General features: G+C 32.3%; 1 protein-coding gene across 1 annotated transcript in view; it reads right to left on the bottom strand.

Moving 5' to 3' along the window:
• The window catches only part of fcho1 (FCH and mu domain containing endocytic adaptor 1), a 101,265-nt gene that overhangs the window by 1,705 nt on the left and 74,357 nt on the right, over window positions 1-25,203 (bottom strand). The gene's annotated exons all lie outside the window — the stretch shown is intronic.

Below are 25,203 nucleotides of genomic sequence, written 5' to 3'. Positions count from 1 at the left end.
CACAAAATATATGCATGTTGAAAAAAAAATGACCAAAAAAGGCAAGGCTATAGTAGGCAAAAAATGTCAAAAATATGACATGTCCCAAAAACAGCTGAAAACACCTCAAAACAGCATAAAATAGCGTGCCGAGACACGCCATAGCAAAGTTTGTTGCCAAAAAAAAATGGCCAAAAAAACACCAAAATAATGCATGTGCAAAAAAAAAAATGACCAAAAAAAAAAGGCAAGGCTATAGTAAGGCAAAAATGTCAAAAAAATATGACATGTCCCAAAAACAGCTGAAAACACCTCAAAAAAACAGCAAAAAATAGCGTGCCAAGACACGCCATAGCATAGTTTTTGTTGCAAAAACGGCCAAAAAAAACACCAAAATAATGCATGAAAAAAAAAAAATGAATGAAAAAGGCAAGGCTATAGTAAGGCAAAAATGTCAAAAATATGACATGTCCCAAAAACAGCTGAAAAACACTCTCAAAAAAACAGCATAAAATAGCGTGCCGAGACACGCCATAGCATAGTTTTGTTGCAAAAAAAAAATGGCAAAAAAAACACCAAAAAATGCATGTCAAAAAAATGAAAAAAAAAGGCAAGGCTATAGTAAGGCAAAAATGTCAAAAATGACATGTCCCAAAAACAGCTGAAAAAAACACCTCAAAACAGCATATAAAAATAGCGTGCCGAGACACGCCATAGCATAGTTTTTGCAAAAAAAAAAATGGCCAAAAAACACCAAAATAATGCATGTCAAAAAAATGACAAAAAAAGGCAAGGCTATAGTAAGGCAAAAAATGTCAAAAATGACATGTCCCAAAAACAGCTGAAAAACACCTCAAAACAGCAGCAAAAATAGCGTGCCGAGACACGCCATAGCATAGTTTTTGTTGCAAAAACGGCCAAAAACACAAAAAATGCATGAAAAAAAAAAATGAAAAAAAAAGGCAAGGCTATAGTAAGGCAAAAATGTCAAAAAATATGACATGTCCCAAAAACAGCTGAAAACACCTCTCAAAAAACAGCATAAAATAGCGTGCCGAGACACGCCATAGCATAGTTTTTGTTGCAAAAACGGCCAAAAAACAAAAAATAATGCATGTCAAAAAAATGACCAAAAAGGCAAGGCTATAGTAGGCAAAAATGTCAAAATATGACATGTCCAAAAAACAGCTGAAAAAACACCTCAAAAAACAGCATAAAATAGCGTGCCGAGACACGCCATAGCATAGTTTGTTGCAAAAAAACGGCAAAAACACCAAAATAATGCATGTCAAAAAAAAATGAAAAAAAGGCAAGGCTATAGTAAGGCAAAAATGTCAAAATATGACATGTCCCAAAAACAGCTGAAAACACCTCAAAAAACAGCATAAAATAGCGTGCGAGACACGCCATAGCATAAAATTGCAAAAACGGCCAAAAACACAAAAATATGCAAAAAAAAAAAAAAATGAAAAAAAAAAGGCAAGGCTATAGTAAGGCAAAAATGTCAAAAATATGACATGTCCCAAAAACAGCTGAAAAAAACACCAAAAAAACAGCATAAAATAGCGTGCCAGAGACACGCCATAGCATAGTTTGTTGCAAAAACGGCCAAAAAAACACCAAAAAATGTCAAAAAAAAAATGACCAAAAAAGGCAAGGCTATAAAAGGCAAAAATGTCAAAAAAATGACATGTCCCCAAAAAACAGCTAAAAAACACCTCAAAAAACAGCATAAAATAGCGTGCCGAGACACGCCATAGCATAAATTTGTTGCAAAAAACGGCCAAAAACACCAAAAAAATGCATGTCAAAAAAAATGACCAAAAAGGCAAGGCTATAGTAAGGCAAAAATGTCAAAATATGACATGTCCAAAAAAACAGAAAAAACACCTCAAAAACAGCATAAAATAGCGTGCCGAGACACACGCCATAGCATAGTTTTTTGCAAAAAAACGGCCAAAAAACACCAAAATAATGCATGTCAAAAAAATGACAAAAAAAAAGGCAAGGCTATAGTATGGCAAAAATGTCAAAAAAATATGACATGTCCCAAAAAAACAGCTAAAAAAAAACACCTCAAAACAGCATAAAATAGCGTGCAGAGACACGCCATAGCATAGTTTGTTGCAAAAAACGGCCAAAAACACCAAAATAATGCATGTCAAAAAAAATGACCAAAAAGGCAAGGCTATAGTAAGGCAAAAATGTCAAAATATGACATGTCCCAAAAACAGCTAAAAACAACACCTCAAAAACAGCATAAAATAGCGTGCCGAGACACGCCATAGCATAGTTTTTGTTGCAAAAACGGCAAAAAAACACCAAAATAATGCATGTCAAAAAAATGACCAAAAAGGCAAGGCTATAGTAAGGCAAAAATGTCAAAAAATGACAAAAAAAAAAACAGCTGAAAAAACTCAAAAAAACAGCATAAAATAGCGTGCCGAGACACGCCATAGCATAGTTTTTTGCAAAAAAACGGCAAAAAACACAAAAAAATGCATGTCAAAAAAATGAAAAAAAAAGGCAAGGCTATAGTATGGCAAAAAAATGTCAAAAAAAATATGACATGTCCCAAAAACAGCTGAAAAACACCTCAAAACAGCATAAAATAGCGTGCAGAGACACGCCATGCATAGTTTGTTGTTGCAAAAAAAAAATGGCCAAAAAAAAACACCAAAATAATGCATGTCAAAAAAAAACAAAAAATGACCAAAAAAAAAAGGCAAGGCTATAGTATGGCAAAAAAATGTCAAAAAATGACATGTCCAAAAAAAACAGCAAAAACATGTCCCAAAAACAGCTGAAAACAAAAACAGCATAAAATAGCGTGCAGAGACACGCCATAGCATAGTTTTTGTTGCAAAAAAAACGGCCAAAAAAACACCAAAAAATGCAAAAAAAAAAAATGACAAAAAAAAAGGCAAGGCTATAGTAAGGCAAAAATGTCAAAAAAATGACATGTCCCAAAAACAGCTAAAAACACCTCAAAAAAACAGCATAAAAATAGCGTGCAAGAGACACGCCATAGCATAGTTTGTTGCAAAAAAACGGCCAAAAAAACACCAAAAAATGCATGAAAAAAAAAATGACCAAAAAAAAGGCAAGGCTATAGTAAGGCAAAAATGTCAAAAAATGACATGTCCCAAAAACAGCTGAAAAAACACCTCAAAACAGCATAAAAAATAGCGTGCCAGAGACACGCCATAGCATAGTTTGTTGCAAAAAAAAATGGCCAAAAACACCAAAAAATGCAAAAAAAAAAAATGACCAAAAAGGCAAGGCTATAGTAAAAAAAAATGTCAAAAAATATCCAAAAACATGTCCAAAAAAAAAACAGCTAAAAAAAAAAACACCAAAAAAACAGCATAAAATAGCGTAAAAACACGCCATAGCATAGTTTGCATTGCAAAAAAACGGGAAAAAAAACACCAAAATAATGCATGTCAAAAAAAATGACAAAAAAAAAGGCAAGGCTATAGCAAAAAATGGCAAAAAAAATGTCAAAAAAAATGACATGTCCCAAAAACAAAAAACAGCTAAAAACACCATAAAAAAACAGCATAAAATAGCGTGCCGAGACACGCCATAGCATAGTTTGTTGCAAAAAATGGCAAAAAAAAAAAAATAATGCATGTCCAAAAAAAATGACAAAAGGCAAGGCTATAGTAATGGCAAAAAAAATGTCAAAAATGACATGTCCAAAAAACAGCTAAAAAACACCTCAAAAACAGCATAAAAATAGCGTGCCGAGACACGCCATAGCATAGTTTTTTGCAAAAAAAACGGCCAAAAAAACACCATAAAAAAATGCATGTTGAAAAAAAATGACCAAAAAGGCAAGGCTATAGTAAGGCAAAAATGTCAAAAAATGACATGTCCCAAAAACAGCTGAAAAAACACCTCAAAACAGCAAAAAAATAGCGTGCCGAGACACGCCATAGCATAGTTTGTTGCAAAAAAACGGCCAAAAAAAACACCAAAAAATATGCAAAAAAAATGAAAAAAAGGCAAGGCTATAGTAAGGCAAAAAATGTCAAAAAATGACATGTCCAAAAAAAAAAAACAGCTGAAAAAACACCTAAAAAAACAGCATAAAATAGCGTGCGAGACACGCCATAGCAAATAGTTTGTTGCAAAAACGCCAAAAAAAAAACACAAAAAAATGCATGTCAAAAAAAAAAAATGAAAAAAAAAGGCAAGGCTATAGTATGGCAAAAATGTCAAAAAAATGACATGTCCAAAAAAACAGCTGAAAAAACACCAAAAAACAGCATAAAATAGCGTGCCGAGACACGCCATAGCATAAATTTGTTGCAAAAAAACGGGCCAAAAAAAACAAAAAATGCATGTGAAAAAAATGACCAAAAAGGCAAGGCTATAGTAATGGCAAAAATGTCAAAAAAAATGACATGTCCCAAAAAAAAACAGCTGAAAAAAACACCTCAAAAACAGCATAAAATAGCGTGTGAGAGACACGCCATAGCATAGTTTGTTGCAAAAAACGGCCCAAAAACACCAAAAAATGCATGTGAAAAAAAAATGACCAAAAAGGCAAGGCTATAGTAAGGCAAAAATGTCAAAAAATGACATGTCCCCAAAAAAACAGCTGAAAAAAAACACTCAAAAACAGCATAAAATAGCGTGCAGAGACACGCCATAGCAAAAAGTTTTGCAAAAAAAAAAAAAAAAAAAAAAACCAAAATAATGCATGTTCAAAAAAATGACCAAAAAGGCAAGGCTATAGTAATGGCAAAAAATGTCAAAAAATGACATGTCCCAAAAACAGCTAAAAAACACCTCAAAAACAGCATAAAATAGCGTGCAGAGAGACACGCCATAGCATAGCATAGTTGTTTGTTGCAAAAAAAACCAAAAAAAACAAAAAAAAATGCATGTCAAAAAATGACCAAAAAAAAAGGCAAGGCTATAGTAAGGCAAAAAATGTCAAAAAATGACATGTCCAAAAAAACAGCAAAAACACCTAAAAAACAGCATAAAATAGCGTGTGCAAAGACACGCCATAAAAAGTTTTGTTGCAAAAAAAAATGGCCAAAAAACACCAAAAAATGCATGTCAAAAAAAAATGACCAAAAAGGCAAGGCTATAGTAGGCAAAAAAAAAAAAATATGACATGTCCCAAAAACAGCTGAAACCAAAACAGCTAAAAAAAACAGCATAAAATAGCGTGCGAGACACGCCATAGCATAGTTTGTTGCAAAAATGGCCAAAAAAAAACAAAAAAATAATGCATGTCAAAAAAATGACCAAAAAAAAAAGGCAAGGCTATAGTAAGGCAAAAAAAATGTCAAAAAATGACATGTCCAAAAAAAAAAAAAAACAGCTAAAAACACCTCAAAAAACAGCATAAAAATAGCGTGCCGAGACACGCCATAGCATAAGTTTGTTGCAAAAAATGCCAAAAAACACCATAAAAAATGCATGTCAAAAAAAATGACCAAAAAGGCAAGGCTATAGTAATGGCAAAAAATGTCAAAAAAAAATGACATGTCCCAAAAAAAACAGCTGAAAAACACCTCAAAAAACATAAAAAGCGTGCCGAGACACGCCATAGCATAGTTTTTTGCAAAAACGGCAAAAAAAAACCAAAAAATGCATGTGAAAAAAATGACCAAAAAGGCAAGGCTATAGTAAGGCAAAAATGTCAAAATGACAAATGACATGTCCAAAAACAGCTGAAAAAAACACCTCAAAAACAGCATAAAATAGCGTGCAAGAGACACGCCATAGCATAGTTTGTTGCAAAAACGGGCCAAAAAAACACCCAAAAAATGCATGAAAAAAAAATGAAAAAAAAAGGCAAAAAGGCTATAGTAAGGCAAAAATGTCAAAAAATGACATGTCCAAAAAACAAAAAAACAACTCAAAACAGCATAAAATAGCATGTGCGAAGACACGCCATAGCATAAAAATGTTGCAAAAAAATGGCCAAAAACAAAAAAAAAAAATGCATGTGAAAAAAAATGAAAAAAAAGGCAAGGCTATAGTAATGGCAAAAATGTCAAAAAATGACATGTCCCAAAAACAGCTAAAAAAAACACCTCAAAAAAACAGCATAAAATAGCGTGCCGAGACACGCCATAGCATAGTTTTGTTGCAAAAAAACGGCAAAAAAAAACACAAAAAAATGCATGTGAAAAAAAAAATGACCAAAAGGCAAGGCTATAGTATGGCAAAAATGTCAAAAAATGACATGTCCAAAAAAAAACAGCTAAAAAACACCAAAAAAAAACAGCATAAAATAGCGTGCCAGAGACACGCCATAGCATAGCAAGTTTGTTGCAAAAAAACGGCCAAAAAAACACCAAAAAATGCATGTCAAAAAAAATGAAAAAAAAGGCAAGGCTATAGTATGGCAAAAATGTCAAAAAATGACATGTCCCAAAAAAAAACTAAAAAAACACCTCAAAAACAGCATAAAATAGCGTGCAAGAGACACGCCATAGCAAAAGTTTGTTGCAAAAAAAAAAAAAAAAACACAAAAAAAAAAATGCATGAAAAAAAAAAATGAAAAAAAAGGCAAGGCTATAGTATGTCAAAAAAAATGTCAAAAAATGACATGTCCCAAAAAAAACAAAAAAAAAACACCTCAAAAACAGCATAAAATAGCGTGCCAGAAGACACGCCATAGCATAGTTTGTTGCAAAAACGGCCAAAAACACCAAAAAAATGCATGTGAAAAAAATGATGAAAAAAAAAGGCAAGGCTATAGTAAGGCAAAAATGTCAAAAAATGACATGTCCCAAAAAAACAGCTGAAAAACACAAAAAACAGCATAAAATAGCGTGCTGAAGACACGCCATAGCATAGAGTTTTTTGCAAAAACGGCCAAAAAACACCAAAAAAATGCATGTTGAAAAAAAATGAAAAAAAGGCAAGGCTATAGTATGGCAAAAATGTCAAAAATATGACATGTCCAAAAAAAAACAGCAAAAAAACACCTCAAAACAGCAAAAAATAGCGTGCTGAGACACGCCATAGCATAAATGTTGCAAAAAAAATGGCCAAAAAAAAACACCAAAAAATGCATGCAAAAAAAAAATGACCAAAAAAAAAAAAGGCAAGGCTATAGTAAGGCAAAAATGTCAAAATATGACATGTCCAAAAAAAAACAGCAAAAAAAAAAACACTCAAAAACAGCATAAAATAGCGTGCGAGACACCGCCATAGCATAGTTTTTGCAAAAAAAAAATGGCAAAAAAAACACCAAAAAATGCATGTCAAAAAAAATGAAAAAAAGGCAAGGCTATAGTAAGGCAAAAATGTCAAAAAATGACATGTCCCAAAAAACAGAAAAAAAACACCTCAAAAAACAGCAAAAAATAGCGTGCAGAGACACGCCATAGCAAAGTTTGTTGCAAAAAAAAAGCCAAAAACACCAAAAAAATGCATGTCAAAAAAATGACCAAAAAAAGGCAAGGCTATAGTATGGCAAAAATGTCAAAAAAAATGACATGTCCCAAAAACAGCTAAAAACACCTCAAAACAGCAAAAAATAGCGTGTGCCGAAGACAGCCATAGCAAGTTTTGTTGCAAAAAAAACAAAAAAAACACAAAAAAAAATGCATGTCAAAAAAAATGAAAAAAAGGCAAGGCTATATAGTAAGGCAAAAAATGTCAAAAAATGACATGTCAAAAAAAAAAAAAAAAAACAAAAAAACAGCTGAAAAAAAACACTAAAAAGCAAAAAAAAGCATAAAAAAAAAAGCATAAAATAGCATGCAAAAAAATGCCAAAAAAGGCAAAAAAATAGTATGGCAAAAAAATGTGTTGCAAAAAAAAGCTGAAAAAACCTCAAAAAACAGCAAAATAGCGTGCAAAAACAAAAAAATGCAAAAATGGCCAAAAAAAAAAAATGCATGTCAAAAAAATGAAAAAAAGGCAAGGCTATAGTATGGCAAAAATGTCAAAAAATGACATGTCCAAAAAAAAACAGCTAAAAAACACCTCAAAAAAAACAGCAAAAATAGCGTGCAAGACACACGCCATAGCAAAAAAATTGCAAAAACGGCCAAAAACCAAAAATGCATGTGAAAAAAAAATGACCAAAAAGGCAAGGCTATAGTATGGCAAAAAATGTCAAAAAAATGACATGTCCCAAAAAAACAGCTGAAAAACACCAAAAAAACAGCATAAAATAGCGTGCTGAGACACGCCATAGCATAAAATGTTGCAAAAAACGGCCCAAAAACACCAAAATAATGCATGTTGAAAAAAATGAAAAAAAGGCAAGGCTATAGTAGTAAGGCAAAAATGTCAAAAATGTCAAAATATGACATGTCCAAAAAAAAAACAGCTAAAAAAACACCTAAAAAAAACAGCATAAAAAATAGCGTGCCGAGACACGCCATAGCATAGTTTGTTGCAAAAAAAAAAAACGGCCAAAAAACACAAAAAAATGCATGTGAAAAAAATGAAAAAAAAAGGCAAGGCTATAGTAATGGCAAAAAAATGTCAAAAAATGACATGTCCAAAAAAAACAGCTGAAAAAAACACTCAAAAAACAGCATAAAATAGCGTGCGAAGACACGCCATAGCATAGTTTTTGCAAAAAAAACGGCCAAAAAAACACCAAAAAAATGCATGTCCAAAAAAAATGAAAAAAAAGGCAAGGCTATAGTAATGGCAAAAAAATGTCAAAAAAAATGTCCCAAAAATGACATGTCCCAAAAACAGCTAAAAAACACCTCAAAAAAGCAGCAAAAATAGCGTGCCGAAAACACGCCATAGCAAAAAGTTTGTTGCAAAAAAACAAAAAAAAAAAAAAATGCATGTCAAAAAAAAATGAAAAAAAAGGCAAGGCTATAGTATGGCAAAAATGTCAAAAAAAAATGACATGTCAAAAAACTAAAAACAAAAACAAAAAACAGCATGCAAAAAAGCGTGCATGCAAAAAAAGCCAAGCGCCAAAGCAAAAATGTTGCAAAAAAATGGCAAAAAAAACAAAAAAAAATGCATGTCCAAAAAAAAAAATGACAAAAAAAAAGGCAAGGCTAAGTATGGCAAAAATGTCAAAAAAAAATGACATGTCCAAAAAACAGCTGAAAAAAACACAAAAAAACAGCATAAAATAGCGTGCCGAGACACGCCATAGCAAAGTTTTTGCAAAAAAACAAAAAAAAACACCAAAAAATGCATGTCAAAAAAAAAATGACCAAAAAAAAAGGCAAGGCTATAGTATGGCAAAAATGTCAAAAAATATGACATGTCCAAAAAAAAACAGAAAAAAACACCTCAAAAACAGCAAAAATAGCGTGCAGAGACACGCCATAGCATAGTTTGTTGCAAAAAATGGCCAAAAAAAACACAAATAAAAATGCATGAAAAAAAAATGAAAAAAAGGCAAGGCTATAGTAAGGCAAAAATGTCAAAAAATATGACATGTCCCAAAAAACAGCTGAAAAAAACACCTCAAAACAGCATAAAAATAGCGTGCAAGACAACGCCATAGCATAGCAATAAATGTTGCAAAAAACGGCCAAAAAAAACACCAAAAAATGCATGTGAAAAAAAAAATGACCAAAAAAGGCAAGGCTATAGCAAAATGGCAAAAAAAATGTCAAAAAATGACATGTCCCAAAAACAGCTAAAAAACACCTCAAAAAAAAAGCATAAAAAATAGCGTGCAGACACGCCATAGCATAGTTTTTGTTGCAAAAATGGCCAAAAAAACACATAAAAATGCATGTGAAAAAAAAATGACAAAAAAAAGGCAAGGCTATAGTATGGCAAAAAATGTCAAAAAAATATGACATGTCCCAAAAAACAGCTAAAAACACCTCAAAACAGCATAAAAAATAGCGTGCACGAGACACGCCATAGCAAGTTTGTTGCAAAAAAACGGCCAAAAAACAAAAAAAAATAATGCATGTTGAAAAAAAAATGAAAAAAAAAAGGCAAGGCTATAGTAATGGCAAAAATGTCAAAATATGACATGTCCCAAAAAAAACAGCTAAAAAACACCTCAAAACAGCATAAAAAATAGCGTGCCGAGACACGCCATAGCATAGTTTGTTGCAAAAAAAAACGGCCAAAAAACACCAAAAAAATGCATGCAAAAAAAAAATGACAAAAAAAGGCAAGGCTATAGTATGGCAAAAATGTCAAAAAATGACATGTCAAAAAGCAAAAAAACACTGAAAAACACCTCAAAAAAACAGCATAAAATAGCGTGTGCGAGACACGCCATAGCATAGTTTGTTGCAAAAACGGCCAAAAACACAAAAAAAAATGCAAAAAAAAAATGAAAAAATGACCAAAAGGCAAGGCTATAGTATGGCAAAAATGTCAAAAAATGACATAAAAAAAAAAACAGCTGAAAAACAGAAAAAAACAGCATAAAATAGCGTGCCGAGACACGCCATAGCATAGTTTGTTGCAAAAAAAAAACAAAAAAAAACACCAAAAAATGCATGTGAAAAAAAAATGAAAAAAAAAGGCAAGGCTATAGTAAGGCAAAAATGTCAAAAAAATATGACATGTCCCAAAAACAGCTGAAAAAAAACACAGCAAAAAACAGCATAAAATAGCGTGTGAGACACACGCCATAGCATAGTTTGTTGCAAAAAACGGCCAAAAAAACACAAAAAAATGCATGTTGAAAAAATGAATGAAAAAAGGCAAGGCTATAGCAAAAATGGCAAAAAAAATGTCAAAAAAATGACATGTCCCAAAAAAACAGCTGAAAAAAAAACACCAAAAAAACAGCATAAAATAGCGTGTGAGACACGCCATAGCATAGTTTGTTGCAAAAACGGCCAAAAACACCAAAAAAAATGCATGAAAAAAAAAAAATGACGAAAAAAAGGCAAGGCTATAGTAATGGCAAAAATGTCAAAAAAATGACATGTCCCAAAAACAAAAAAAACACCTCAAAAAAAACAGCATAAAATAAAATAGCGTGCAAAAAGAGACAGCCATAGCATAGTTTTGTTGCAAAAACGGCCAAAAAAAAACACCAAAAAAATGCATGCATGAAAAAAAAATGACCAAAAAGGCAAGGCTATAGTATGGCAAAAAATGTCAAAAAAATGTCAAAAAAAAAATGACATGTCCCAAAAACAGCTAAAAAACACCTCAAAAAACAGCATAAAATAGCGTGCCAAAACACGCCATAGCAAAAATGTTGCAAAAACGGCCAAAAAAAACACCAAAAAAATGCATGTCAAAAAAAAAATGAAAAAAAAGGCAAGGCTATAGTATGGCAAAAATGTCAAAAAATGACATGTCCCAAAAACAAAAAAACACCAAAAAACAGCAAAAATAAAATAGCGTGCAGAGACACGCCATAGCATAGTTTGTTGCAAAAACGGCCAAAAAAAAACACAAAAAAATAATGCATGTGAAAAAAAATGACCAAAAAAAAGGCAAGGCTATAGCAAAAATGGCAAAAAAAAATGTCAAAAAATGACATGTCCTAAAAAAAAAACAGCAAAAAAACACCTCAAAAAACAGCAAAAAATAGCGTGAAAAAAGACACACGCAAGCATAGCATAAAAATGTTGCAAAAAAACGGCCAAAAAAACACACAAAAAAAAATGCAAAAAAAAAAAAATGAAAAAAAAAAGGCAAGGCTATAGTAATGGCAAAAATGCAAAAAAAAAATGTCAAAAAAAAAAAAAATGGCAAGGCTATAGTGGCAAAAAAAACATGTCCCAAAAAAACAAAAACACCTCAAAAAAACAGCAAAAAAAAATAGCGTGCGAACACGCCATAGCAAAGTTTGTTGCAAAAATGGCCAAAAAAAACACCAAAAAAATGCATGTCAAAAAAAATGAAAAAAAAAGGCAAGGCTATAGTATGGCAAAAATGTCAAAATATGACATGTCCAAAAAAAAACAGCTAAAAAAACACCTCAAAACAGCATAAAATAGCGTGCCAAAACACACGCCATAGCATAGTTTGTTGCAAAAAAACGGCCAAAAAAAACACCAAAAAATGCATGTGAAAAAAATGACCAAAAAGGCAAGGCTATAGTAAGGCAAAAAATGTCAAAAAATATGACATGTCCCAAAAAACAAAAAAAAACACCTCAAAAACAGCAAAAAATAGCGTGCCGAGACACGCGCCATAGCATAGTTTGTTGCAAAAAAAAAACGGCCAAAAAAAACACAAAAAAAATGCATGTTCAAAAAAATGAAAAAAAAAGGCAAGGCTATAGTATGGCAAAAAAAAATGTCAAAAAAAACATGTCCAAAAAAACAGCTGAAAACACCTCAAAAAACAGCAAAAATAGCGTGCCGAAAGACACGCCATAGCAAAAAAAAAAAAAAACGGCCAAAAAAAAACAAAAAAATGCATGTCAAAAAAATGACCAAAAAAAAGGCAAGGCTATAGTAAGGCAAAAATGTCAAAAAATGACATGTCAAAAAAAACAGCTGAAAACACCTCAAAACAGCATAAAATAGCGTGCCGAGACACGCCATAGCATAGTTTGTTGCAAAAAAAACGGCCAAAAAAACACCAAAATAATGCAAAAAAAAAAAATGAAAAAAAAAGGCAAGGCTATAGTAATGGCAAAAATGTCAAAATATGACATGTCCCAAAAAACAGCTAAAAACACCAAAACAGCATAAAAATAGCGTGCCGAGACACGCCATAGCATAGTTTGTTTGCAAAAAAAAAAAAAAAAAACACCAAAAAATGCATGTCAAAAAAATGAAAAAAAAAGGCAAGGCTATAGTATGGCAAAAAAATGTCAAAAAATGACATGTCCAAAAAAACAGCTGAAAAAACACCTCAAAAACAGCATAAAAATAGCGTGCCGAGACACGCGCATATAGCAAGTTTGTTGCAAAAAAACGGCCAAAAAAACACCAAAAAAAATGCATGTCAAAAAAAAAATGAAAAAAAAAAGGCAAGGCTATAGTAAGGCAAAAAAAATGTCAAAATATGACATGTCCCCAAAAACAGCAAAAAAACACCTAAAAAAAACAGCATAAAATAGCGTGCAGACACACGCCATAGCATAGTTTGTTGCAAAAAAAAACGGCCAAAAAACACCAAAAATGCATGAAAAAAAAAAATGACAAAAAAGGCAAGGCTATAGTAGGCAAAATGTCAAAATGACACATGTCTAAAAACCAAAAAACAGCATAAAAATGACATGACACCCATAAAAAACAGCTGCAAAAACAAAAAAAAAACAGCATAAAAAATGCAAAAAGAAACGCCATAGCAAAGTCAAAAAAATGACATTCCAAAAAAAAAATGAAAAAAAAAAAAAAAAAAAATGCATGCAAAAAAAATGACCCAAAAAAAGGCAAAAAATAGCAAAAAGTCAAAAAAAATGTCAAAAAATGACATGTCCCAAAAAAAAACAGCTGAAAAAACACAAAAAAAAAACAGCAAAAAAAAGCGTGCAAAACACGCCATAGCAAAATTTGTTGCAAAAACGGCCAAAAAAACACCAAAAAATGCATGTGAAAAAAAAATGAAAAAAAGGCAAGGCTATATAGTATGGAAAAAAAATGTCAAAAAAAAAACATGTCCCAAAAAAAACAGCTGAAAACACTCAAAACAGCATAAAATAGCGTGAGACACACGCCATAGCATAGAATGTTGCAAAAAAAACGGCCCAAAAACACCAAAAAATGCATGTCAAAAAAAAATGACCAAAAAAAAGGCAAGGCTATAGTAAGGCAAAAAAAATGTCAAAAAAATGACATGTCCCAAAAACAGCTGAAAAAAACACAAAAAAACAGCATAAAAAATAGCGTGCCGAGACACGCCATAGCATAGTTTGTTGCAAAAACGGGCAAAAAACACAAAAAAAATGCATGTCAAAAAAAAATGACCAAAAAGGCAAGGCTATAGTAATGGCAAAAATGTCAAAAAATGACATGTCCCAAAAAAAACAGCTAAAAACACCTCAAAAAAACAAAAGCATAAAATAGCGTGCAAAGACACGCCATAGCATAGTTTGTTGCAAAAAAATGGCCAAAAAAACACAAAAAATAATGCATGTCAAAAAAAAATGACCAAAAAAGGCAAGGCTATAGTAAGGCTAAAAGGCAAAAATGTCAAAAAATGACATGTCCCAAAAAAAACAGCTGAAAAAAACACCTCAAAAAACAGCATAAAATAGCGTGCAGAGACACGCCATAGCAGCATAGTTTGTTGCAAAAACGGCCAAAAACACCAAAAAATGCATGTCAAAAAAAAAATGACCAAAAAGGCAAGGCTATAGTATGGCAAAAATGTCAAAAAATGACATGTCCCAAAAAAACAGCTAAAAACACCTCAAAAAACAGCATAAAATAGCGTGCCAAAGACACGCCATAGCATAGTTTGTTAAAAAAAAACGGCCAAAAAAAAACACCAAAAAAATGCATGTCAAAAAAATGACCAAAAAAAAGGCAAGGCTATAGTAGGCAAAAATGTCAAAAAAAATGACATGTCAAAAAAACAGAAAAAAAACACCTCAAAAACAGCATAAAATAGCGTGCCGAGACACGCCATAGCATAGTTTTTGCAAAAAAACGGCAAAAAACACAAAAAAAAAATGCATGTCAAAAAAAATGAAAAAAAAGGCAAGGCTATAGTAAGGCAAAAAAGGAAAAAATGAAAAAAATGTCAAAAAATGACATGTCCCAAAAACAGCTGAAAAAACACCTCAAAAAACAGCATAAAATAGCGTGCTGAGACACGCCATAGCATAAGTTTGTTGCAAAAACGGCCAAAAAAAACAAAAAAAATGCATGAAAAAATGACCAAAAAAAAAATGACCAAAAAGGCAAGGCTATAGTATGGCAAAAATGTCAAAAAATGACATGTCCCTCCCAAAAACAGCTGAAAACACCTCAAAAAAACAGCATAAAAATAGCGTGCCAAAACACGCCATAGCATAGTTTGTTGCAAAAAAAAAACGGCCAAAAAAACACCAAAAAATGCATGTGAAAAAAAAAATGACAAAAAAAAGGCAAGGCTATAGTAAGGCAAAAATGTCAAAAAATGACATGTCCCAAAAACAGCTGAAAAAACACCTCAAAACAGCATAAAATAGCGTGCAGAGACACGCCATAGCATAGTTTTTGCAAAAACGGCCAAAAACACCAAAAAAATGCATGTCAAAAAAATGAAAAAAAGGCAAGGCTATAGTAAGGCAAAAATGTCAAAAAAATGATGTCCCAAAAAAACAGAAAAAAAACACCTCAAAACAGCATAAAATAGCGTGCCGAGACACGCCATAGCATAGTTTGTTGCAAAAATGGCCAAAAAACACCAAAAAATGCATGTCAAAAAAAAATGACCAAAAAGGCAAGGCTATAAAAATGGCAAAAAATGTCAAAAAATGACATGTCCCAAAAAAACAGCTGAAAAAAACCTCAAAAAGCATAAAAAGTGCAAGGCTATAGTAGCAAAGTTTTGTTGCAAAATGCCAAAAAAAAATGCATGTCCCAAAAAGGCAAGGCTATAGTATGGCAAAAAAAAATGTCAAAATATGACATGTCCCAAAAAACAGCTAAAAACACCTCAAAACAGCATAAAAGCAAAAGCATAAAATAGCGTGCTGAGAGACACGCCATAGCATAAATGTTGCAAAAACGGCAAAAAAAAAACACCAAAAAATGCATGTGAAAAAAAAATGAAAAAAAAGGCAAGGCTATAGTATGGCAAAAATGTCAAAATATGACATGTCCAAAAAAACAGCTAAAAAAACACCTCAAAACAGCATAAAAAATAGCGTGCAGAGAGACACGCCATAGCATAGTTTTGTTGCAAAAAACGGCCAAAAAAACACCAAAAAATGCATGCAAAAAAAAAATGAAAAAAAGGCAAGGCTAAAAGCAAAAAATGGCCAAAAAAAAAAAATGTCAAAAAAAATGACATGTCCAAAAAAAAACAGCTCCAAAAACACCTCAAAAAACAGCAAAAAAATAGCGTGACAAGACACGCCATAGCATAGAGTTTTGTTGCAAAAACGGCCAAAAAAACACCAAAAAAATGCATGTCAAAAAAATGAAAAAAAAAGGCAAGGCTATAGTATGGCAAAAATGTCAAAAAAAAATATGACATGTCCCAAAAAAACAGCTAAAAAAACACCTCAAAACAGCATAAAATAGCGTGCCGAGACACGCCATAGCATAGTTTAAAAAAAAAACGGCCAAAAAAAACCAAAAAAAATGCATGTGAAAAAAATGACAAAAAAAAAGGCAAGGCTATAGTAAGGCAAAAATGTCAAAAATGACATGTCCCAAAAAACAGCTAAAAAAACACCTCAAAACAGCATAAAATAGCGTGCCAGAGACACGCCATAGCATATAGTTTTGCAAAAACGGCCAAAAAAAACACCAAAAAAATGCATGAAAAAAAAAATGAAAAAAAGGCAAGGCTATAGTATGGCAAAAATGTCAAAAAAATGACATGTCCCAAAAACAGCTAAAAAACACAAAAAACAGCAAAAATAGCGTGCCAAGAGACACGCCATAGCAAGTTTGTTGCAAAAAAACGGCCAAAAAACACCAAAAAAATGCATGTGAAAAAAAATGACCAAAAAGGCAAGGCTATAGTAATGGCAAAAATGTCAAAAAATGACATGTCCAAAAAAAACAGCTAAAAAAACACCTCAAAAAAACAGCATAAAATAGCGTGCAAAACACGCCATAGCATAGAAATGTTGCAAAAAATGGCCAAAAACAACATGGCAAAAATGTCAAAAAAATGCATGTCAAAAAAAAAAAAAATGACCAAAAAGGCAAGGCTATAGTAAGGCAAAAAATGTCAAAAATGACATGTCCCAAAAACAGCTGACATGTCCCAAAAAAAACACCAAACAAATAAAATAGCGTGCAGAGACACGCCATAGCATAGTTTTTGTTGCAAAAAACGGCAAAAAAAAACAAAAAAATGCATGTGAAAAAAAATGACCAAAAAAAAGGCAAGGCTATAGTATGGCAAAAAATGTCAAAAAATGACATGTCCAAAAAACAGCTGAAAAAACACCTCAAAACAGCATAAAATAGCGTGCAAAAAGACACGCCATAGCATAGAATTTTGCAAAAACGGCCAAAAAAAAAACACCAAAAAATGCAAAAAAAAAATGAAAAAAAAAAGGCAAGGCTATAGTATGGCAAAAATGTCAAAAATGACATGTCCAAAAACAGCTAAAAAAACACCTCAAAACAGCATAAAAATAGCGTGCCGAGACACGCCATAGCATAGTTTTTGTTGCAAAAAAACGGCCAAAAAACACCAAAAAAATGCATGTCCAAAAAAATGACCAAAAAGGCAAGGCTATAGTAAGGCAAAAATGTCAAAAATGACATGACATCAAAAAAACAGCTAAAAAAAAACACAGCATAAAAACAGCATAAAATAGCGTGCTGAGACACGCCATAGCAAAGTTTGTTGCAAAAACAAAAAACAAAAAAACAAAAAAAAATGCATGTCAAAAAAAAAAAAAAAATGACCAAAAAGGCAAGGCTATAGTATGGCAAAAATGTCAAAAAATGACATGTCCAAAAAAAAACAAAAAAACACCAAAAAAAAAACAGCATAAAATAGCGTGCCGAGACACGCCATAGCATATTTTGCAAAAACGGCAAAAAAAAACAAAAAAAAAATGCATCAAAAAAAAAAAATGAAAAAAAAGGCAAGGCTATAGTAAGGCAAAAATGTCAAAATATGACATGTCCCAAAAACAGCAAAAAAACACCAAAAAACAGCATAAAATAGCGTGCTGCCAAGACACGCCATAGCATAGTTTGTTGCAAAAAACGGCCAAAAAAAACAAATAATGCATGTCAAAAAAATGACCGAAAAAAAGGCAAGGCAAGGCTAAGGCTATAGTATGGCAAAAATGTCAAAAAAATGATGACATGTCCCAAAAACAGCTGAAAACACCAAAAAACAGCATAAAATAGCGTGCCAAGACACGCCATAGCAAGTTTGTTGCAAAAATGGCCAAAAAAAACACCAAAATAATGCATGTCAAAAAAAAAATGAAAAAAAGGCAAGGCTATAGTAAGGCAAAAATGTCAAAAAATGACATGTCCCAAAAACAGAAAAAAACACCTAAAAAAACAGCAAAAATAGCGTGCCGAGACACGCCATAGCATAGTTTTTGTTGCAAAAACGGCCAAAAAAAACACCAAAATAATGCATGACAAAAAAAAAAATGAAAAAAAAGGCAAGGCTATAGTAATGGCAAAAATGTCAAAAATGACATGACATGTCCAAAAAAAAACAGCTGAAAAAACACCAAAAAAACAGCATAAAATAGCGTAAAAACAGCCAGAAAGTTTTGCATAGCATATAAAATGTTGCAAAAAAAATGGCCAAAAAAAAACAAAAACACCCAAAAAAAAATGTCAAAAAAATCAAAAAATGACATGTCCCATGCAAAAAAAAAAAGCAAAAAAAGGCAAGGCTATAAATGTTGCAAAAATGGCAAAAACACCAAAAAAAAATGCATGTGAAAAAAAATGACATAGTAAGGCAAAAAAAACAACATGTCCCAAAAACAGCTGAAAAACACCTCAAAAAACAGCATAAAATAGCGTGCAAAAAACACGCCATAGCATAGTTTGTTGCAAAAATGGCCAAAAAACACATAAAAAAATGCATGTCAAAAAAAATGATGAAAAAAAGGCAAGGCTATAGTATGGCAAAAAATGTCAAAAAATGACATGTCCCAAAAAACAGCTGAAAAAAACACAAAAAAACAGCATAAAATAGCGTGCCGAGACACGCCATAGCATAGTTTGTTGCAAAAAACGGCCAAAAAAACACCAAAAAATGCATGTCAAAAAAAATGAAAAAAAAAAGGCAAGGCTATAGTATGGCAAAAATGTCAAAAATATGACATGTCCCAAAAACAGCTAAAAAACACCTCAAAAAACAGCATAAAATAGCGTGCTGAGACACGCCATAGCAGCATAGTTTGTTGCAAAAACGGCCAAAAAAACACAAAATAATGCATGTCAAAAAAATGACCAAAAAAAAAGGCAAGGCTATAGCAAAAAGGCAAAAAAATGTCAAAAAAAATGACATGTCCAAAAAAAAACAGCTGAAAAAACACCTTAAAAAACAGCATAAAATAGCGTGCCAAACACACGCCATAGCATAGTTTGTTGCAAAAATGGCCAAAAACACAAAAAAATGCATGTCAAAAAAATGACAAAAAAAAAAGGCAAGGCTATAGTAAGGCAAAAATAAAAAAAAATGACATGTCCCAAAAACAGCTGAAAAAAACACCTCAAAACAGCATAAAATAGCGTGCCGAGACACGCCATAGCATAGTTTGTTGCAAAAAACGGCCAAAAAAACACCAAAATAATGCATGTCAAAAAAAAAATGACCAAAAAAAAAGGCAAGGCTATAGTAAGGCAAAAATGTCAAAATATGACATGTCCCAAAAAAACAGCTGAAACACCAAAAAAAAAACAGCATAAAATAGCGTGCTGAGACACGCCATAGCATAGTTTGTTGCAAAAAAAAAACGGCCAAAAAACACCAAAATAATGCATGTCCAAAAAAAAAAAAATGAAAAAAAAAGGCAAGGCTATAGTATGGCAAAAAAATGTCAAAAAATGACATGTCCCAAAAAAAACAGCTAAAAAACACCAAAAAAAACAGCATAAAATAGCGTGCCGAGACACGCCATAGCATAAAGTTTTTGTTGCAAAAAAACGGCCAAAAACACCAAAATAAAAATGCATCAAAAAAAAAATGACCAAAAAGGCAAGGCTATAGTAAGGCAAAAATGTCAAAAAATGACATGTCCCAAAAAACAGAAAAAAAACACCTCAAAACAGCATAAAATAGCGTGCCGAAGACACGCCATAGCATAGTTTGTTGCAAAAAAAAACGGCCAAAAAAACACCAAAAAATGCATGTCAAAAAAAATGACCAAAAAGGCAAGGCTATAGTAAGGCAAAATGTCAAAAAATGACATGTCCCAAAAACAGCTGAAAAAAAACACCTCAAAACAGCATAAAATAGCGTGCCAAGAGACACGCCATAGCATAGTTTGTTGCAAAAAAACGGCCAAAAAACACCAAAATAATGCATGTCAAAAAAAATGACCAAAAAAAGGCAAGGCTATAGTAAGGCAAAAATGTCAAAAAAAATGACATGTCCCAAAAACAGCTGAAAAACACCTCAAAACAGCATAAAATAGCGTGCCGAGACACGCCATAGCATAGTTTTGTTGCAAAAAAATGGCCAAAAAAACACAAAATAATGCATGTCAAAAAAAAAAAAATGACCAAAAAGGCAAGGCTATAGTATGGCAAAAAATGTCAAAATATGACATGTCCCAAAAAACAGCTAAAAAACACCTCAAAACAGCATAAAATAGCGTGCAGAGACACGCCATAGCATAGTTTGTTGCAAAAAAAAACGGCCAAAAAAACACCAAAAAATAATGCATGTCAAAAAAACCAAAAAGGCAAGGCTATAGTAAGGCAAAAATGTCAAAAAAATGACATGTCCAAAAAAACAGCTGAAAACACCTCAAAACAGCATAAAAATAGCGTGCCGAGACACGCCATAGCATAGTTTGTTGCAAAAACGCCAAAAACACCAAAATAATGCATGTGAAAAAAAAAATGACCAAAAAGGCAAGGCTATAGTAAGGCAAAAATGTCAAAAATGACATGTCCCAAAAACAGCTGAAAACACCTCAAAACAGCAGCAAAAATAGCGTGCCGAGACACGCCATAGCATAGTTTGTTGCAAAAACGGCCAAAAAACACCATAAAAATAATGCATGTCAAAAAAAAATGATGAAAAAAAAGGCAAGGCTATAGTAAGGCAAAAATGTCAAAAATATGACATGTCCCAAAAAAAACAGCTGAAAACACCTCAAAACAGCATAAAATAGCGTGCCGAGACACGCCATAGCATAGAGTTTGTTGCAAAAAAACGGCCAAACACCACCAAAAATAATGCATGTCAAAAAAATGACCAAAAAGGCAAGGCTATAGTAAGGCAAAAATGTCAAAAAATATGACATGTCCAAAAAAACAGCTGAAAAAACACCTCAAAACAGCATAAAATAGCGTGCCGAGACACGCCATAGCATAGTTTGTTGCAAAAATGGCCAAAAAAAAACACCAAAATAATGCATGTCAAAAAAATGACCAAAAAGGCAAGGCTATAGTAAGGCAAAAATGTCAAAAAATATGACATGTCCAAAAAAAACAGCTAAAAACACCTCAAAAAACAGCATAAAATAGCGTGCAGAGACACGCCATAGCATAGTTTGTTGCAAAAATGGCCAAAAAAAAAAACACCAAAATAATGCATGTCAAAAAAATGACCAAAAAGGCAAGGCTATAGTAAGGCAAAAATGTCAAAATATGACATGTCCCAAAAAAACAGCAAAAAACACCTCAAAACAGCATAAAATAGCGTGCGAAAGACACGCCATAGCTAGTTTGTTGCAAAAAAAATGGCCAAAAAACAGCTGAAAACACCTCAAAACAGCATAAAATAGCGCGCCGAGACACGCCATGGCACAGTTTGTTATAAAAATGGCCAACAACACCATGATATGGCATGTTGAATAAATGACCGAAAAAGCAAGGCTTTAGTAAGGCAAAATTGTCAAAATATGACATGTCCTAAAAACAGCTGAAAATACCTAAAAACATCATAAAATAGCGTGTAGAGACACACCATAGCATAGTTTGTTGAATGTTGAAAAAATCTCAAATTTTGACTGGTCATGAAAATGCGTAAAACTACATATTATAGCTTGTATAGATGCATGATAGTATACAATGTGGAAATAAAGGCCAAAAGAGGCCAAAAACTACATAATGTAGCTTGTCAACAAAATGCCCAAAAACGCCATATCATAGTATGTCAAAAGATGTCAAATGTTAATCATACTAGCATGGATTTGTATGGTTACGCATCCTCAATAGCTAGTTTAAGACTTTATTTTCTACCTCAAGGAAATAACAACCTACATATGGTGAAGTCTTACTGCCTGCAAGCTGACCATGGATACCTGAGCTGGACCAGTGCCAGTAAATTTAGCAACAGAAATACATGCCTCTTTCTTTAAAAGAAGTCTAGTACCTGACATGTTAGTAATTGATACCTACCATCTGCTTCATGGCATTAAATAAATACTACTTTTTTTCTGTGTGATTTGTGTCAGCCAGCTTTCTTTGTTCTGTCTCAGTTGTACTTGTCCTCATTTGTAGTTTTTGTTTTAGTTTGTTGTGCTTTTTTTCATTTATGTTGTACTTATTTATTGTTCTAGTGTTCATTGTAACTGTAATTATAACTGTATACTTATACTTTTACTCACATTAAACGTGTGCTGATTGAAGCTTCAACAGGTGTCTCCATCCTTCAGAAGTCATGACAGAAAACTCATAGTATCATACTGGTCACCGGTATCTCGAAAAATGTCAAATTCTGACGTCATAAAAATGGCTGAAAATGACATATTATAGCTAGTAGAGTTGAATATTAGTATACAATGTGGAAAATAAAGGCTAAAACAGGCCAAAAACCTCATAATTTAGCATGTCAAAAAAATGGCCAAAAACGCCATAGTATATTATGTCAAAAAATCTCAAATTTTGACCAGCCATGAAAATGCATGTAAACAACATATAATACCTTGTGGAGACACATCATTGTATACAATGTGGAAATAAAGGCCAAAAAAGGCAAAAAACTTCATAATTTAGCATGTCAAAAAAATGGCCAAAAACGCCATAGTATAATAGGTCGAAAAATCTCAAATTTTGACCAGCCATGAAAATGCCTGTAAACAACATGCAATACCTTGTGGAGACACATCATTGTATACAATGTGGAAATAAAGACCAAAAAAGGCCAAAAATATCATAAGGTAGCATGGCCAAAACAATGGCCATAAACGCCATAGTATAGTATGCAGAAAAATGTCAAATTTTGACCCGTCATAAAAATGCCTGAAAACGACATAAAGTAGCCTTTAGAGATGCGTCAAAGTATACAATGCGGAAATAAAGGTAAAAAAATGGCCAAAAACGCCATAGTATAGTATGTTGAAAAATCTCAAACTTGACCGGCCATAAAAATGCCTGTAAAAAGACATATTATAGCTTGTAGAGATGCATGATAGTTTACCATATGGAAATAAGGGACAAAAAAGGCAAAAAATTCATAATTTAGCATGTCAAAAAAATGGCCAAAAACGCCATAGTATAGTGTGTCGAAAAATCTCAAATTTTGACCTGTCATAAAAATGCCTTAAAAGGACATATAATAACTTGTAGTGATGCATGATAGTATACAATGTGGAAATAAAGGCCAAAAAAGGCAAAAAAACTTCATAATTTAGCATGTCAAAAAAAATGGCCAAAACGCTATAGTATACTATTTCGAAAAATCTCAAATTTTGACCAGCTATGAAAATGCCTATTAACAACATATAATACCTTGTAGAGACACGTCATTGTATACAATGTGGAAATAAAGACCAAAAAAGGCCAAAAACCTCATCATTTAGCATGGCCAAAAAAAATGGCCATAAACGCCATAGTATAGTATGTCGAAAAATCTCAAATTTTCACCCGTCATAAAAATGCCTTAAAAGGACATATATTAACTTGTAGAGACACATCATTGTATACAATGTGGAAAAAAAGACCAAAAAAGGCCAAAAACCTCATAATTTAGCATGGCCAAAAATGGCCAAAAAGCCATATTATACTGTGTCGAAAAATCTCTAATTTTGACCCGTCGTAAAAATGTCTGTAAACAACATATAATACCTTGTAGAGACACATCATTGTATACATTGTGGAACTAAAGGCCAAAAAAGGAAAAAAAAATCTTAATTTAGCATGTCAAAAAAATGGCCATAGACACCACATGTCCAAAAATCTTAAATTTTAATCTGTCATAAAAATGCCTTAAAAGGACATATAATAACTTGTAGTGATGCATGATAGTATACAATGTGGAAATAAAGGCCAAAAAAGGCAAAAAAAACTTCATAATTTAGCATGTCAAAAAAATGGCCAAAAACGCCATAGTATACTATTTCGAAAAATCTCAAATTTTGACCGGTCATAAAATTGCCTGAAAACAACATATAATAGCTTGTAGAGATGTGTCATTGTATACAATGTGGAAGTAAAGGCCAAAATAGGTCAAATTTGTTTGTTAAAAAATCTCAAATTTTGACATGTCAAAAAATGTCTGAAAACCACATATTATAGCTTGTACAGACACGTCATGGTACAGGATGTGGGAAAAATAGGCCAAAAACATCATAATACAGCATGTCGATAAAATGGCTGAAAATGACATAGTAAAGTATGTTGAAAAACAGCAAATTTTGACATGTCGAAAAAATGGCAGAAAACCAAATATTACAGCTTGAAGAGATGCTTTATGGTATACCACATTGATAAAAACATCATAATATAGCATGTTGAAAAAATGGCTGAAAAAGTCCTACTTAAAGTACGTTGAAAAATCTCATATTTGGCAGGTCAAAAAATTGGCTGAAACAAAATATTATAGCTGGAAGAGACACTTCAAAGTATACCATGTCGAAAAAAATGCCCAAAACGACATAAAATAGCATGTTGAAAAAGTGTGTAGTGTGTCTTCCAAAATGTTATAATAACGTGACAGTATAGTACACATGTCGTCCAAAATTGTATAAAAATGTCATAGTATAGTATGTCATCCAAAAATGCAAAAAAATCATACTATAGTTTGTCATCCAAAAATGCATGAAAACGTCACAGTAAAGTATGTCATCTGAAATGGTATGAAAACATGCAGTATGTGGTCCAAAAAAACAAAAAAAATGTCTAAGTATAGTTCGTCATCCAAAAATGCAAAATCATCTCATACTATAGTATGTCGTCCAAAAATGCATAAAAAATGGTGGTGCAAAATATCATGAATATGAAAAAATCCTTCAACAGTATGACCTGCAAAATATTATGAATAAAGTCATATTACAGTATGTCATCAAAAATGGCATGAAAAAGTCATATTATAGTATGTCATTCAAAACTGCATAAAATAGTCACAGTGAAGTATGTTGCCTAAAATGCCAGAAAAATGTCATAGTAAAGTTTGTTGTGAAAAATGGCATCAAAATAGCATTTAGTCAAAATTGGTATAAACATTTCATAGTATAGTATGTTGTTTAAAATTGCATAAAAAAATCATAGTACCGTATTTCATTTATCATCCAAAACCACGAAAAAAGTTCATAGTATAGCATTT

Source organism: Plectropomus leopardus, chromosome 3 (assembly GCF_008729295.1).
Source record: "Plectropomus leopardus isolate mb chromosome 3, YSFRI_Pleo_2.0, whole genome shotgun sequence".
In the NCBI taxonomy this organism is placed as follows: Eukaryota; Metazoa; Chordata; class Actinopteri; order Perciformes; family Serranidae; genus Plectropomus; species Plectropomus leopardus.
This window is presented reverse-complemented; position numbering and strand designations above follow the sequence as displayed.